Below are 12,235 nucleotides of genomic sequence, written 5' to 3'. Positions count from 1 at the left end.
GTTGGTTGGTTGGTTGGTTGGTTGGTTGGTTGGTTGGTTGGTTGGTTTTTTAAGACAGGCTTTCTCTACATAGCTTTGGCTCTTGACCTGGCTGGCCTCAAACTCCGAGATCCAAATCCACCTGCTGCTGACTGCCCAGTGCTGGGATTAAAGGTGTGCACCACAGTGCTCAGCCTCATAGCAGTTTTTGTGTTCATTGCTACCTTTGCCTTTTCTGTCAAAGATCAATGCCATTAATCATATAATTCATGCTAAGGTATTGAATGATGGTGACAGTTTTTTAAGTTGTGGAGTGAATAAACACACTTGTGTGATGACAATATTTCATATACTGGAATTATCAGCAAGAAATAAATCTGGCCACTGTGGATTCTGGAAGAAACCATTGTGATGACATAGACTTCTGTTTAGACTTCATGCCTAGACTTCTGTTTAACCACATGCTCTGAAGATTTCCTCCAGTGTAAGTTGGAAGGTTGTCAAAACAGAGGTACCCTATTCAAAGACTAGGACCTACTAAATCCCAGTCTGCCAGGATGGAACATAGGCATAAATAATAACAAACTTCCTGGGGATTCTTGTGTGCCATAAAGTCTGACAGTACTTATCTGCCTTACAGCAAACTCCATCTCTTTCCAGACCCTTAGACAGCACATATCCTACAGCATGACAGTTTGATATCTGTCTTAGCTATATGGATAATGTTGTAAATAAAATTACCAAGAAATGGACCAGCTTGGAGAAGTAGGGAGTTTTGAGAACATAACAACATTAACAAAACTGCAGAGGATGAGGGTGAGAATTGAATGAATTTAGCAGATTTTACAAAGCACCCGGCACAAGCGTTAGCTCTCTTCTTGTTCCAGTACTTTATAACTTCCAAACATGTATAACTCATGTGCAACATGAGTTTTCACGGGCAACTACTCTGTTCAGTTCTCTTCAGAAAAGAGATGAGCACTAAACTGATGTCCATTCCAATAGTTTATGAATGACTGAATTCATGAATTAGTTCATGGTAACGGCCTTCTTGGCCACAATATTGTCTACGTTACAAACAATGCTAGTAAAGGGCTTTTGGTTGGTGAATGACTTAATCTGCTCATGATATATGCTGCTTCTCTGTTTCACCAATGCTGAAAAATTTAAATGTAAGTGTGTTGATATGTCGAAATATACATGTATTTTAAACATGAATGATGGTGCCTTAGTGGGTTGCTCAACAGCCTGTAATAACCTCTCTGATACAAGTCAAAGCAAACCAAGAAATCTGGACCCATAGTTTACATGGAAGCTGAAACTGATGAGCTACAAGAGGTCATAAAAAATTATTTGATCAACTTGAAATACAGCAAGCTGGTTGGAAAAAGTCCAAAGAACATAAACTATTCAGGTGACTGACTCTATAATTCTGTTTCACCATTTCCTGCCCTACAATTTACTCAAGATTAGCAGAACAGAGCTGAATTTCTTTGAGGCGTGGGGGTGGGGGGGTTGAAGGCAGGTGACTTCCCCAAAAGTGAAAGAAGGATGTTTTGTTTTTTTTCTTGGAAGAGTCCACTTGTAGAACAAGGCAGCTGGTGAGCAAGGGATGCTGAATGCATTAAAAGCTCAACATACATATGTAGACTGTGCCTAAATAAACTTAGACTGGAAATATCACACATTGCAGGGGGCTGGAAGGCCACCATTGCACAGGTGTGAGACACTGGAGGGGAAATGGATTGGGGGAGAACTGTGAGGCAGGAGGTAAAACCTATATGATATGAATAGGACCATTCAAAAGTCCACATTTTCCAGGTTGTTCACTGTTCCACATGTGCACACTCTACCAAGCACAGCTAATGAAGACCGGTAATGCTAAAGGCACTGTTTAACTCAGAGAAGCTGCTGAAAAAGTATAATAACCCAATAAAGATTCTGAACTCACACAGTTAGACGGTTTCAGTTGGCAGCACCATCCCATAATGGGCTACAAGTTTTATTTTCTCAAATCCTCCAGGATCTGAAGGCAAATCTGTAGAGAAGTGTTCAAAAGCTGGTTTTCCACCAACAATTTGCACATTGTCTAAGTCAAAGGATCCCCACCCAGGGAAACTCTCCATGTTAGAGCAATAAGACAGACAGGTATCAAGTGGAAAGAAGCTATGTAAATAAGAGTGAATTTCATCTTCTTTTACTTTTTTGACTCTGCCCAATTTTATCTCTAATCTAAAAGTAAAAATAAAAACAATAAGAATTCTAAACTAATAAAAAAAAATCGTCTTTCAATTATTACCAACCATATAGATGACAGAATGTTTGTCCCATTATCCTGGCCAAGAAAAACATTATTTCTCTATCTCTTGTTCTCAAATTCTACCATCACCTACACTTCCTGAAAAGTTCACTGAATATAACTTAATTTCAGAACTTTTTGTCAGTGTATGACACAGGATGTCGATTTGTTGAGGTAGAAGCAAAAGAACTGGCCTTCAGAATTTAGAGTGAAAAATAGTAAGAGCATAATAATTTCTTCTCTTACAAATGTAGTTACAGCTTGGGCAGCAAAACTTCTGAGCATCATTTATCTGCAAAGCTCTGTCTCTCGTGGCGCCTTAATATAGAAACATGAAATACGGAGTGAGAAACACGGTCACCTGTATAAAGTATAATACCAAAAAATTGTCTAAAATTTTTTATAATAAAGCCAGAATTAACCAGTGGTGGGCAAAAGGGAAGAAAAATACTCAAAACAGGAATCATTATGAGAAAACTCTGAAAAGCCGAGGTTGGAATAATTTAGATAATTACATCATTGGATTAAAGCCCAACGGAAAAAATACATATCCATGAGTTTATATTTATATTTTATATATAAAAAAATGTCAGAGGAGATAAATATTTTAACAGAAAAATTTCAAATACTAAATGTACAGGCATCACAGAAATAGAATATTATCATCATAATACAACAGTCATAATCACTATAGAAACTGCCTATAGATAAATGGCAGAATCAGTGAGAAAACTGCATCCAACACATTTATATAATATTAACATATATCCTCAATATTTGTTAATTAGTATGCTGTCTTAATATGTAACATGTCTTTGATACTTGTAGCTCCAGGAGGTGTCATTTAATTCCATAGTCTTGAGTATCCTTTGGACTTGTTGATTCATTTCTAGAAAATAGACTACAAGTAAAAAAAAAAAAAAAAAAAAAAAGCAATCTGGAAGAAAATATTTCGACCAAGTGATCAAAGTTAATATCACCAGTAACAAGATATATCAATACCATGTAGACACTAATGTGATTTAGGAAAATAGGAAATGTGAAATAGAAAATTTTGTGTCCTTTCCCCAAGTTCCTTAATTTCAATAAGAACACAAGATGAACCAAATTCACAGATGTTTTACTAGCATATCTGATGAGAATTCTTCAAAGTGTTCACCATGAAAAACACAGAAAGATGAAAAGAAACTACTAGCAGTCATAAGAAACTGAAGAAAAATGGTAAGTGTGTTAGTTACTGTTCTCATTGCAGAGACTGACAAAAACGAGTTAAGGAAAGGATTTGGCTTATGGTTTGAGAGGACATAGTTAGTCCATTATGGTAGAGATGGCAAATGATAGGAAAGTGATTGGTGAGATAGTGTCTGCAGTTGGGATGCAGGGATATGATGTAAAAACTCATCTGTTTCTTCTTTGATTTAGACTGGGAGCCCAGGCAATGAGTTTGCACCACCAGTATCAGAATGAGTCATATGTCCCTAGTTAAACCTCTCTGAAAACACATTCATGGACATGCCCACAGATATGTCACCTAGATTTTTCTAAATCTGAGTTGACAGTAAGCTAGTACAATGTTAAAGCGCTGTCTCAGACTGGACCACAGTATGGATAAAGAGCCTTGGTGAAAAATCTGATGATATTTAAATGAAGTCTGTAGTTTACTATTAATATGCTAATATAAATTTTCAAGTTTTAATTTATTCATGTATATGTGCATGTGTGTGTGTGTGTGTGTGTGTGTGTGTGTGTGCATGCCTGTGTAAGTGCACCTTTGCCTATGGAGGCCAGAAGAGAGTATCAGAACCACAGAAGCCAGAGTTACAGGTGGTTGTGAGCTGTCAACATGGGTACTGGAAAACAAACTCAGGTCCTCTAAAGTAGTGAGCATTCTTAACTACTGAGCTATTTCTTTAGCCTCCAATGCTAATTTTTAACTTTTGATTGCTGTATCATTGTTTTGTAAAAATCTTTACATCAAGCTGAGTATAAAGCTGGAGTATACTGGCACTCTGTGCCTATCTGATACTTCTATAAATCTGAGATCATTTAAAAATTGAAAATTATAAAATAATAACAAATCAGCATAGGAAAATGGAATCCCTTCCCAAGGAAGGAAATTCTGTAACTGTGTTGCCCATGTCATAAACTAGATTAATGTGAAACAAAAGTAAAATGAAAAGAGTGCATGCTAATCGCCGCATGTAAGTTACACATACTAGAATTGCACAAGTTCTGTGATTTAGTAAAAGCAGACTGAATTTCTAACGTGTTCATAGTTTAAAAGTTGTCTGCAAATGTGCAAGCACTCAACATTCAGTCACCATTTACTTTACCATTCAAATACATTTCATTATCTGCTCACATTCTCACAGAAAGGGAGAGAAAACTGTGAAGATAAAGAAATAAAGATCAACTATGGCATCACTCTACACAAGAACACAGATGAGAGATCAAAAGGCATGAAAGCAAAGGCAGATAGGTAACACATGAGACTCTAACAACTTAGCAAAGCCTTCTGCATACATTCTTCAACATATTTCCTTTCACAGGCCTACAAAAACAAAACTCCAGAAACTATACTTAAGAGTTGATGAACTAGGGTCCAAAGATGATCAAGCAATTTGCTAAAAACTCACAGTTTATTTGAATGACTTAGGGCTATTACCTCAAGCCTTCCATACTTCCCCTATAGCATGAAACATTTTCCAAGTTGAGGTATATATTTCATATAATAAAAAAAATAGCTCTAGAAGTAACATCCAATGGATTTTTTAATTAAATTTTTATTTTTTACATTAATTACATTTTACTCACTTTGTATCCCAGCTGTAGCCCCCTTCCTCATTCCCTCCCCAATCCCACCCTCCTTACTTCTTTTCTTCCCATGCCCCTCTCTAAATCCACTGATAGGGGAGGTCCTCCTCCCCTTCCAACTGACCCTAGCTTATCAGGTCTCATGAAGACTGGCTGCAATGTCCTCCTCTGTGGCCTGGCATGGCTGTTCCTCCCTGGAGTAGGGGGGGTGTCAAAGAGCCAGCCACTGAGTTCATGTCAGAGACAGTCCCTGTTCCCCCTACTAGGGTAAACACTTGGATATGAGCTGCCATGAGCTACATCTGAGCAGGGGTTCTAGGTTATATCCATGAATAGTCCTTGGTTGGAGTATCAGTCTCAGAAAAGACCCCTGTGCCCAGATATTTTGGTTCTGTTGCTCTCCTTGTGGAGCTTCTGTTCTCTCTACATCTTACTCACTCCCCCTTTCATATGATTCCCTGCACTCTACCCAAAGTTTGGTTATGAGTCTCGGCCTCTGCTTTGATACACTGCTAGGTAGAGCCTTTCAGAGGCCCTCTGTGGTAGCCTCCTGTCCTGTTTCTTGTTTTCTCCTTCTTCCAATGTCCAACCCATTTGTCTTTCTAAGTGAGGATTGATCATCTTATCTCGGGTCCTCCTTCTTGTTTAGCTTCTTTAGGTGTACAGATTTTAGTATGTTTATCCTATCTTATAGGTCTAGTATCCACTTATAAGTGAGTACATACCGTGTGTGTCTTTCTGCTTCTGGGATACCTCACTCAGGATGATCTTTCCTTGTTCCCACCATTTGCCTGCAAATTTCATGATTTCCTTGTTCTTAATTGCTGAGTAGTATTCCATTGTGTAAATTACCACATTTTCTGTATCCATTCCTCCATTTAGGGACATCTGGGTTGTTTCCAGGTTCTGGCTGTTATGTATAAAGCTGCTACAAACATGTTTGAACAAATGTCCTTGTTGCGTACTTCAGCATATTTTGGATATATGCCTAGGAGTGGTATAGCTGGATCTCGAGGAAGCGCTATTCCTAGTTGTCTGAGAAAGCACCAGATTGATTTCCAAAGGTATGACTCTAACAAATAAAGTGAAAAACCTGTTTGAAAACAACTTCAAGTCTCTGCAGAAAGAAATTGAAAAAGATATCATAAGATGGAAAGATCTCCTGTGCTCATGGATCAGTAGGATTAACATAGTGAAAATGGCTATTCTGCCAAAAGCAATCTACAGATTCAATGCAATTCCCATCAAAATACCAACACAATTCTTTACAGACCTTGAAAGAAAAATTCTCAACTTCATATGGAGAAACAAACAAACAAACAGAATTTCCCAAACTATCCTGTACAACAACAGATCTTTTGGAGGTATCTCCATCCCTGATTTCAAGCTGTACTACAGAGAAATAGTAATAAAAACTGCATGGTATTGGCATAGAAACAGAATGGTGGATCAATGGAACTGAATAGAAGGCCCAGAAAAAAAACCTACACACCTGTGGATACTTGATTTTTGACAAAGAAGCCAAAACCATTCAATGGAAAAAAGTTAAAGTGCTTTACATGATGGTGTTAAAAGCTACTTGTCCCTTTATCGGGGTTTGGGGTGGTTGTTAAAAAGATGGGGAATGAAGAATTTATTGTTTAACCTGTCCACTCTGATCTGACCCTGTACTGATCCTGATCGTACCTTTCCAGTATGGTATTATGATGTTTCATACGATTCAGTGAACAGAACCACCTTGTTACCTAAATATAGAATCGATTAAAAAAAAAAAAAAAACTCACGTGACAACACATCCTGTAGATTTTGACAAACACATCCAGTGTGGAGAACTACCACAGTCAAGAAACTGAAAGGTCAGATTTCTGCTTCTGCAAGTTTCCAAGATGGAATTTCTATGGTTCAGGCAAGCATCCCCCAAAATTCTAGTCCTTTCACACTACTGGGAAGTGGTAAAATCTGTAAGAGGTAGGCCCTAGTGTTCATTATTATGAAGGCTTATCCTTCTTCCCCATCTTTGATTCTCAATTTACATGAGGGAAGCAGTTTTCTCCACCACACCCCAGGCCACAGTGTTCTGCTTTATGATACATACCACAACAACACACAAAAGGAAGTTTCTTCAAGCAAAAGAGAAGCCATGCCAGGTGGGATGTTTCAGGAAAATACTCATTGTATAAGAACTGCTGCCAAAGATGGAAGAGAGCAAAGAAAAAGGAAGAAAAATCTAGGGTTTTATCAAATACAGCTTATTACAGATGTACACAGGCAGAAATCTGATTTGGACACCAGCTAAAGAGGAGAGCTCTGTACCCCGAGGCAGGAGGAAGGGCTTTACTCTCTGAGCTACACAAGGGTGACCAGCAGCCAAATGAAATGTACATGGCCTTTAAAAAATTAACACATCAAACGTCCATTAAGAAACAGTCCAGCAATTCAGGCATCAGCAACAATCAGAAAATGCACGACTTACTATTCTAAAGATGCTCTACCCTACAGCATTTGGAATCTGTGCCACCTGGTAGGCAAAATGACAGTTATGACTAAGATGGCATTAGTTGCATCAAGCTAGATTCCTACATGAAACTCAGAATCTACACAAAAGATTAAGAACAGCAAAAAATGGAACTACATAAGTAAATATATAAGATGTTCTCCTGTTATTTAATTCTGCTTAGAAGATGATTGCCTGGAGGTGGAGAGATGGCTCAGTTGTGAAGAGCACTGACTACTCTTACAGAGGACCAGAGCTCATTCAAGAGCACTGACTACTCTTGCAGAGGTCCAGAGCTAGTTTGCCAGCACCCACATGGTATCTCACAAGTTGTTCCAAGGGACCTGACACCTTCTTCTGGCCTCCTTGGAGACTGTACAAAAGCACTGAATACATGCGATACCTGAACATACATGCAGGCAAACACTACACATATAAAGTGAAATTTAAATCTTTAAAATTAAAATATTTTTAAATTTTTCTTGACGAAAGAACTTTTAAGTACCATGAGGTCTATAGCTTTGTGAAAAGAGCATGGAGCTTTTAACATGAAGGAAGGTAAAGTGTATTGTGGCAAAAGTAGAATACATGAAAGAAGAAATTAAAATATACAATCAAGGCGTTACAATGAGTCAGAGTTTCTGCAAACTTATATGATGAACTCATATGGCAGACATGAGTTGGTGCTTGTTCTTTGTTGTCTGTTCTATAGTTTGCAGAATGTTTAGAATCACCCCTGGATTCTATCTTCAACATACACCAGTAACGCTACCTAAGTTCTGGAACCTAAATATCCCCTGGGAGATGACAGTGACCACTGTAAGCGAGCATGAGTTATATTCAAAGGCTGACTATAATAAGTTAAAGATGTGTGCTGTAAACCACGCAGAGAGCACTAAAAACAAAGCAACAAAGAGTTCTAACAAAAGGAACAAAGCAAGTCACAGATATTATCTTATTAAGCACCTATTAAAAAAAAAAGGCAGACAAAAAAGAGAAAGGAGAAGATAAGAAATCAGGAAAAATGGCAATATAACAGACAATGTGGCCATAATCATCATATTTCATATAAATATTTTCAAGTTGACTAATAAAGTGATACCCAACTATATATTACAAACAATAAGAAGTAAGTGTAAAGACATGAACAGATTTTAAATTAAAATAGTAAGAGTTGTGTCATGTGAACTTTGACCATTACAAAACTAGAATGCTTGTTTTAATAACCAGCAGGCCAGGGAATGATAAAAACTGACACATGGATTACATTACATTTAAAAACAGAACAAAAATCAACAGAATAATAACAAACGACCTACAGAAAGGAAGAAAACCGTTGCCACTCTCTATATATGGCAGGACATTATAACTAGGGTATACAAAGAACTTGTAAAAATAAATACCAGATGCCTCTCCCAAACGGACAGATGAATTCTCAAAAGAAGTACAAGTGGCTGATGAATATATGAAAAAAAATGTTCAAAATTCTTAGCCAGCAGGAAAACACCCATGAAAAACTATACTGAGAATCCACCTTATCCCAGTCAAAATGACTATCACCAAGAAACCATCAACAAGTACAAATGCTGGCAGGGAGGCAGGCAAGGAGAGTTACACTTACGTCACACTGCTGGCGGGAATGTAAATTAGCCCAGACAATGTGGAAATAAGTATGGAGGCGTCTCAAAAAACTAAAAATTACCATACCATCCAGGTATGCCCCTCCTTGGGGAGATACTCAAAGGGACCCAAGCCCACATACCACATAAATGCCTGCACAGCTGGGTATTTATTGAAGCACTTCGTGCAATAGCCAAGACATGGAGTCAGGCTAGATTTCCATGGAGAGATGAATCAAGGACATGTACGTTGGCATTTCACTCAACCTTAGTCTGTCCTTGGCAGGAAAATTGATGAAACCGGAGATCATACAAATGAATGGCAAATTCCTCACGTTTCTCTCATTCTCACATTTTCAGCATATATATGCTTAAAAATCTATCATATATCATAGATATGCTTAGAAAGTAGCATATATAATATATCATATATATATGCTTAGAATATAGCACATACACAAAATCCTGAAGAGGACGATTTGGGATGAGGGAGCATGGTAACAGGAGGAGGAGACTGGAACCAGAGAGCAGAAGGAGGAAGCAAATATGAACAAAGTACATATGATAGGTATGTGTGAAGAGGCCAGAACAAAAAAAACATCATATATTAGCCCATTAAAAAATAAAACCATACAATGGAAAAAAGATAGCATCTTCAACAAATGGTGCTGGTCCAACTGGATGTCTACATGTAGAAAAATGAAAATAGATCCATACTTATCACCCTGCACAAAACTGAAGTCCAAGTGGATCAAAGACCTCAACATAAAACTAGACACATTAAATCGGCTAGAAAAAAAAGTGGGGAATACCCTAGAACTCATTGGTACAGGAGAAAACTTCCTGAACAGAACACCAACAGCATAGGCTCTAAGAGCAACAATCAATAAATGGGACCTCATGAAATTGAAAAGCTTCTGTAAAGCAAAGGACACCGTCATGAAAACAAAGGGACTGCCTACAGATTGGGAAAGAATCATCACCAACCCTTTATCTGACAGAGGACTCATATCCAATATATATAAAGAACTAAACAAGCTGAAAAGCAATAAACCAAGTAATCCACTTAAAAAATGGGGAACAAAGCTAAAGAGAGAATTCTCTGTAGAGGAATATCGAATGGCAGAGAAGCACTTAAAGAAATGCTCAACCTCATTAGCCATTAGGAAAATGCAAATCAAAACAACCCTGAGATTTCACCTTACACCCATCAGAATGGCCAAAATGAAAAACTCAAGGGACAACACATGCTGGAGAGGTTGTGGAGAAAGGGGAACCCTTCTCCACTGCTGGTGGGAATGTAAACTAGTACAACCACTCTGGAAATCAATCTGGCACTTTCTCAGACAACTAGGAATAGCGCTTCCTCAAGATCCAGCCATACCACTCCTAGGCATATACCCAAAAGAGGCGCAAGTACACAAAAAGGACATTTGCTCAACCATGTTTGTAGCAGCTTTATTTGTAATAGCCAGAAGCTGGAAACAACCCAGATGCCCTTCAACTGAAGAATGGATGCAGAAACTGTGGTACATCTATACAATGGAGTATTACTCAGCAATGAAAAATAAGGAAATCATGAAATTTGCAGGTAAATGGTGGGACCTGGAAAGGATCATCCTGAGTGAGTTGTCCCAGAAGCAAAAAGACACGCATGGTATATACTCACTCATATAAACATACAATATAGAATAAACCCACTAAAATCTGTACATCTAAACAAACTAAGCAAAAGAGAGGACCCTAACTAAAATGTTCAATCCCCATCCTGAAAGGCAAAGAGGATGGACATCAGAAGAAAAAGAAAATAGGAAACAACCTCAGAACCTGCTACAGAGGGCCTCTGAAATCCAGAAGAAAACAGGAAACAACCTTGAAACCTGCCACAGAGGGCCTCTGAAAGCTTCTGCAGTATAGACTGTCAAAGCAGATGCTGAGCCTGATGGCCAACTGATGGGCAGAGTGAATGGAATTCTATGTAAGAAGTGGGAAATAGTAAGAGCTGGAGGGGACGGGAACTCCACAAGGAGAGCAACAGAACAAGATAATTTGAACACAGGGAACTTGCCAGAGACTCATACTCCAACCAAGGACTATTCGTGGAGATGACCTGGAACCCCTGCACAGGTGTAGCCCATGGCAGTTCAGTGTCCAAGTGGGTTACCTAGTAATGGGAAGAGGGACTGCCTCTGACATAATCTGATTGGCCTGCTCGTTGATCACTTCCCCCTGAGGGGGGAGCAGGCTTATCAGGCCACAGTAGAGGACAATACAGCCACTTTTGATGAGAACTGATAGACTAAGATCAGAAAGAAGAGGAGAACCTCCCCTATCAGTGGACTTGGGGAGTGGCATGCATGCAGAAAGGGGAAGGAGGGTGGGATCAGGAGGGGAGGAGGGAGGGGCTTATGGGGGGGATACAAAATGAATAAAGTGTAATTAATAAAATATTAAAAAAATAAAGCTTAAAAATACATAAAGTAAAAAAAATCAATATAACTATAAGAACAAATACACAAATTTACAGCTACTATTGGAGCTTTCTACCAATAATCACTGTGATGGCTAACATTAATTGTCATTTTTGATGGGATCCTGAGTTGCATAGGAGACAAGGCTCTGGGCATGCCTATGAAGGATGACCTAGATTAGGTTAACTGCTGGCATGCCTATGAGGGACTATCTAGATCAAGTTAGTCACTGGGCAAGTTTGTAAGAGATTGTCTAGATTTATCCACTGGGCATGTCTGAGGAATTATTTAGAATAGGTTAGCCACCGGGCAAGTCTGTGAGAGATTATCAGTATAGGTTCATTTAGGTTGGAAGATCCACCCTTAATGTATGTAATGTCTTAGGTGTGTGTAGGGGTAAGGGGGCTCCCCTTTTCTGAGGAATAGGGGAGGAGAAATGAGGGAAGAGGGAGAAAAGGTGGGACCATGAAGAGAGGAGGGAGGGGGCTACAAGCAGGATGTAAAGCGAATAGATAGATAGATAGATAGATAGATAGATAGATAGATAGATAGATAGATA

The sequence above is a fragment of the Psammomys obesus genome, unplaced genomic scaffold, assembly GCF_907164565.1.
Source record: "Psammomys obesus unplaced genomic scaffold, mPsaObe1.curated_primary_1811, whole genome shotgun sequence".
In the NCBI taxonomy this organism is placed as follows: Eukaryota; Metazoa; Chordata; class Mammalia; order Rodentia; family Muridae; genus Psammomys; species Psammomys obesus.
This window is presented reverse-complemented; position numbering follows the sequence as displayed.